This window comes from Bidens hawaiensis, unplaced genomic scaffold (assembly GCF_021521415.1).
Source record: "Bidens hawaiensis isolate Kalapana, Puna unplaced genomic scaffold, B.hawaiensis_p1.1 tig00004126_1, whole genome shotgun sequence".
NCBI lineage: Eukaryota > Viridiplantae > Streptophyta > Magnoliopsida > Asterales > Asteraceae > Bidens > Bidens hawaiensis.
The window spans coordinates 2,259,819-2,266,659 of NW_027491245.1; positions in this window are offsets into that span (position 1 = coordinate 2,259,819).

The window sequence follows — 6,841 nt, forward strand, 5'->3', positions numbered from 1 at the left end:
CACCCTACCGACTTGCACCATCCGAGATGCAAGAATTATCCAACCAGTTACAAGAATTGTTGGATAAGATTTTATACGACCTAGTTAGTCACCATGGGGTGCACCAGTTTTAATTGGGAAATGAGGACGGAAGTGTTAGGATATGTGTTGATTAGGGAGAATTGAATAAAGTGACGATCAAGAATAGGTATTCACTTTTTCGAAGTAAATGATCTGTTTAACCAACTGCAAAGGGCGATTTATCTTTAGAAAATTGATCTTATATATAGTTAACACCAAATGAAAAATCCAAGAGGAGGACGTTGCAGCAACAGCGTTGCGGACTCGTTACGGCCATTATGCATTCTTATTCATGCCGTTCGGGTTAACAAATGCGCAGGCAGTATTCATGGAACTCATGAATCGAGTCTGTAAACCTTACTTTGACAAATTTGTCGTAGCATTCATTGATGATATTTTGATATATTCGCAACGTAAAGAAGAGCACGAACGACGATTAAGGAAAATTGTGGAAGTGTTAAAACAAGAAGAGCTATACGTGAAGTTTTCAAAATGTGATTTTGAATAAAGGAGGCAGAATCCCTTGGTCATGTTGTAAAGCAACAAAGATTTCACAAAGATCCAAATAAGATGAAAACCATTAAAATTGTGCCAAGCGCCGATTTTAAGTCTCCCCGATGGAGACGATGGTTTTGTCGCGTATTGTGACGCATCGTGTAAAGGGTTAGGATGCGTATTGACGCAGTATATTAAGGTTATAGCCTATGCTTCCCGACAGTTAAAAGTACACGAGTAAAATTACACTACTCACGACTTAGAACTGGGAGCGGTTATCTACGCACTTAAAATGTGGAGACATTGTCTCTACGATACGAAGTGCACCATCTTCACCGATCATAAAAGTTTGCAGCACATGTTTGATCAGAAGGAACTGAATAGGAGGCAACGAAGATGGGTCGAGTTGTTAAGCGATTATGACTGTGACATCCGTTATCACCTTGGCAAGGCTAACGTCGTAGCCGATGCCTTGAGTAAGAAAGATCGGGTTAAGCCATTGCGAGTGCGAGTGCTGGGGATGATAGTCCAGTCGAACCTTCGAACCTGATTCGAGTCGCTCAACGTGAGGCGTTGAAAGAGGAACAATTGGAAAAGAAGGAATCTTACGGCAATGAGAGGAATTTCGAACAGCGCGTGGACGAAATTCTCTACTTCAAAAATCGGGTTTGGATCCCGACCCTCCATGACCTTCGTGAATTAATCATGGACGAAGCGCATAGATCGAAATAATCCATACATCCGGGATCGGATTTGACTATTGATGATACGGATATCTGAAAGGATTTTTATTAATGGTCGAGTTTGGAGAAAGATATGGTTACGTGTGTTGGTGAATATTGAGTTATGCAAGAGATAAGGCTGCACACCGAAAACCCTAGGGAACGCCACAACGACAGAAAAATTCGCCAATGATAGTGGGAATAAATTACAATGGATTTCGGGACGCAAATTCCTAAGGTATAGCAAAGGCATGATGTAAATTGGGTAATCGCGGATCGATTAACCAATCCTCACATTTCATCCCAATCTATGACGATTACCACAATGAATTCTCGCCCAAATTCATGATGATGAAATGGTAACTCGTCGTGGAGTACCATTTTCAATGATCTCAGATCGAAATAGTCATCCTACTTCCATTATTGGAAGGAGGGGAAGGAAGCATCGAGAGCTGGAAGCTTTCTATGGGTGAAGTAGTTATCACCAATTTGTCAAATTGAAAATGGGCTTCAATCAAGCCATAAGATTTGAATTGATTCGAGAAACAACCAATCGGATTTATAATATTTAAGATAAGTTGAAAGCAGCGCGAGATTGGCAAAAGACTTATGCCAACATTCAAAGGAAACCATTGTCGCTGGAAAGAGGTGACAAGGTATTCTTAAAGGCATCACCTTCGATAAGTGATATAAGGTTTGGCAAAACCGAAAATAGCCCCTTAATATATTGGACCTCATGAGACTATCTCCATGATTGGTCATTTAGTTTATCAATTAAAGTACTCCAGGGGTTAAGTACTATACATGATGTTTTGCCATGTATACGGATTGAAAAGTACCTAAGTGGTGAGGCAATGAAAATACTAGTAATGGAAGTACTCATAGAAGACATGCTTGATATGATAAATAATTCCGTAGAGATAGTAGACGGGAAAACTAAACAGTTTGGACATACCAAGCTTTATTGATTAAGATTAAGTGGAATTCACAGCGAGGACCAGATTATACCTGGTAACGCGAGGGTGAATTCTGAAGGAAAAACCCCCCCACCTTTCTCTCGAAAGGGGATAGTGGGCGTGTAAAATTTCGAGGACGAAATTTCTTAACGGGGGGAGAATGTAACGATTCCGGCAAAATCAGGTATACCCTAACCGGTATATACTATTTATAAGTTATTTAATACTGAATATATGAATTATAATGTGTTTATACGAGTATGAATGATTCACAGTACGAATTATACTCGATTATACAGTTAATCGTATTAGAAATACGATTAACCGATTAACGGTTATTGAAGCCCGAACGTATCAGGGATACATTATAGACGGGATATATGATATTTAGTGATGTTTACGAAGTATTAAAGCTTCGGGATGAGTGAATTAAAGCATAAAAAAAGGATTTCGATTTAATGATACGTCGGTACGTTAAACGAAACCTTTAATACCAAACCGAGCAAGAGACGATCGATCAAGCCGAAAAAGATGCACAATTATTAATAATATGATGTATTAATTTAATGAAAGTCATGGTTTAAGTTTTTAAAGTTTTTAAATCGGTTTTATATAAATTTCATTTTTAAGCAGAAAAACTACCGTTTTAGCCTCGTTTTACGCCGAATTAAACGTTTAACCGAAAAACGAACTGAACCAGATTATCCAAAACATTATCCAGATCTCCGATATCCGAATGTGTGGTTAGAAATGGAGAGGTGGGTCCCACCCCACCTCCCTCTCACTCCGGTCGCAATAAGGGGTAACCCCCCTTTTGCTTTATCATTTTTTTTAAAACACCACATTCAACCTTCATCATTCTCTCTCAATCTCTTGAGCTAAAACCCGAGTTTTGAAGCAAGAACAACGAGGTAAAGATCGAATTATAGTCGTTTTCATCTACCTTTCTCGAGTTATTTGCAAGAAAATGAGGTTTCAATGATGAAAACCGATTCTTGCATGATCAAGTGATGTATACGGGTTATACAATGGATCTTGGTCCAAGAAAGGAGTTAAACGAACCAAAAACGAATTTTTACGGTTAAATCTTTGTTTTTAAAGCAATAACCGAAACTATAGTGTAAGAGGCTTGATCGTGAGTGTAACTTGCTTGGTATTGTGGTATGTTGTTTGTAGGCTCTGTGTTTAGTGGTAGATAAGGCGGAAAGACGAGTATGTAGCTTGTAGTGGCGGAAAACGAAAGGTATATTCGGTTTATGTCGGTGTATGTGTTTTTGGACAGATTGTTGGTCGTTTAGAGTTAGGTCATGAAATTTTACAGAGGTGTTAAACACATGAAAATATGAGTTCTGTGAATTTTTGGTAATTTTTGGATAAAGGATGAATATTTGGTGAATTTAATGCCCGGTTTTGGCCAAAAATGGTGAAAAATAGTTAAATATCATGAAAAATTCTGGAAAATTTCAGATAAGCTTTTCATATCATGTATAAGTCACACACAAAGTTTGAGGTCCGTTGGAGAAGCCTAAGTAGGCTTTTCGGTTAAACGAGTTCTAGGGATTTCTAGCTCGATTTTAGTAAAAAGGGCATGTAACAGAAGATTTTGGTTCTGGAAAAATTACATGGGACTATGTGGATGGCAGGGGACATCCAGGAAAAATTTGGGATTTTTCTAAGATCGTTTGGTATTTACGACATATTTAGTGTTTAAATGGTGTTTAAAAATAGATAAATAAATTTTAAATATAGAAATTAATTCTGGAAATATTTTTATAAAATTCCCCACTGTTAAAAAGTGATTTGTGCAAAATTTCAAGATCCGAGAGTAGACGGATAATTATTTGTGCTAATTATCAAACTTTTAAAGTTAAAACGCGTAAACCAGTGAAGTTCGCTTAAGCGAGCTGACTGGTGAATAAAAACCCTAAAAATGAACTATTCTCATATAAATGAGTTAAACAAGTAAAAATAAATCATCCGAAAACAATTCGGATGATTTGAGTAATTTTAACCTATTTTAACAAGTTTCCGGTACGCTAAATACGGAAACGGGTCCCGCGGCCAAACGGGGCGTCTAAACCTTGCTCAAATTTCACAACTTTACTTAAACTATCAGTCAACGACTATTTTCGGGTCGTGTGTGACCAAACTCATTTTTGAAACATAAAAACGAATAACCGTGCTAGGCACGCAAAACGAGAAAAACGACTAATAGTAATTGGGACCATGGAACTCTAAACGACATCACAATCTGAGTCCGGAGAAGTGTTTCTGGGTTAACATTGCCCCCGGAACAGGTACAGTACTGGGTTAACAGTGTCCCCAGATGTACCGATTGATAAGGTTAAAGATTATATAAACATTAATTGTATAATAACGATCGTAGGGATCATATTACAGATTGGACGTGTTAATTGATAATGATTGTTGTTACCTGCTTGCATGTGCTAAGGTGAGTTTCACGAGCCCCTTTTTACTGAACTGTTTTAAATATTTTCCCGGGGCGGCAAGCATGTTTCTATCAAAATGTTTAAGTACATGCTGATCGCATGGAGATGAATGTATTTATATAATGTTTATTGTACGGGAATCGTACGGTAATGTATTAAGATGGTAATTGTCTGAGTTGCTAACATTGTAAGACCCGAAACATTGTTCTGGGTTAACAGTGTCCCCAGAGGTTATTTGATGTGTCTCTGGGTTAACAGTGTCCCCATAGGTTATTGGATGTGTTTCTGGGTTAACAGTGTCCCCAGAGGTTATTTGATGTGTCTCTGGGTTAACAGTGTCCCCAGAGGTTATTGGATGTGTTTCTGGGTTAACAGTGTCCCCGGAGTGAGTACAGTACTGGGTTAACAGTGTCCCCAGATAATATTATATTATGATATGGATTTATCATGGTTTACTAAAATTGTGAAACTCACCAACTATTCGTAGTTGACCCGTTTTCTCACATGCTTTTCAGGTACAACTAAGATAAGGTGATTGCTTACGTGCTAAGTGCTTGATGTGTGTAAGATTTGCGTGCGGGATGTTAGGATACATTATAACAAATAGAGTTATGTATCGTATGGTATGATGTGTGTATCACCTAGACGGTAATTGAATACGAGATAATGTAATTTTGAAGTATATTAATGCATTCAGTTTTCTTTATAAACAATGTGGTTGATATCAGAGGTGTCTGTCACATCCCGTTTACGTTTCCGCTGCGGTTGCGAGGTGTTACATATGGTATCACCTTCTTGATATACACGTTGTCGGAAAATGGCACGATTATCGAGGTATGGCACGGAAAACGAGGAATCGGGCACGTTTATCGAGGTGGATCGAGGGTAGTGAGAAGTTAGTGAGAGAGATATATGCTGAAACTTGGGATGGATTGTGAAGAACCCGGACTTGCTATTTATAGGCAAGATTTTGGATCCCATCGCAGTACGCGATGGGTTCCTTGCCTGGCCCGTCGCATTGCGCGACGTAGGCCTGGCCGGTCACCCAGTAGACCTGCCACGTGTCGCCACGTGGCAGGCGTTGTGCCACGTGTTGACACGTGGCGGAGGTGTTTCCACGTGGTGACACGTGGCGGCAGGCGATGCCACCGCGTGCCACGTGGCACACGTGAAACTTTCAAAAGAACTTTATCACTGACACTAAACTCTAACGGCTTACGACGGACATCGGCGTAACTCTTTTGGCGATCTCGTGCCGTTTTAAGTCGTTCACGGATTTGAATGACTTTGTCGGTGGTTTCTTGGACTATCTCGGGTCCAGATAGTTGATTATCTCCGGTTTCAGACCAGCACACGGGGGTCCTACATTTTCGACCATATAACGCCTCGAATGGTTCGGCTTGAATACTTGTGTGATAACTATTATTATACGAGAATTCCATTAGGGGTAAGTGATCATCCCAACTTCCCCCCTAAATCAATCACACAAGCTCGGAGCATGTCTTCCAATGTTTGAATTGTCCTTTCGCTTTGCCCATCAGTTTGTGGGTGATAGGCGGTGCTAAGGTTTAACTTCGTACCAAACGCTTGTTGGAAGCTATTCCAGAAATGAGACGTGAAACGGCTGTCTCGATCAGAAATTATGGACAATGGTACTCCATGTAAAGCAACAATTTTATTAACATACATACGAGCTAGTTTGTCCATCGGGTACGACTCATTGATGGGTATGAAGTGCGCGGACTTTGTTAATCGATCCACAATCACCCAAATTGCATTATGTTGTCGAGTCGTTTTAGGGAGTTTGGTTATGAAATCCATAGAAATCAACTCCCATTTCCATACGGGAAGTTCGGGTTGCTGAAGCAATCCCGAAGGCTTTTGGTGTTCAGCCTTGACTTTCAAACACGTCAAACATTTCACAACATGCGAAGCGACATCCCTTTTCATCCCATTCCACCAATAGTTTGCTTTGAGGTTATGGTACATTTTGTCGCTCTCGGGATGCATTATGTATTTCGACTTACGAGCTTCGTTCAAGATTTTCTCACGCAAGTCCCCAACAATTGGTACCCACATTCTATTTCCGAGTCTAAAGATACCATCGTCACCTTTGACTAACGAGTCAATGGTGCCGTTACGTTTTTCGTCGGAGATT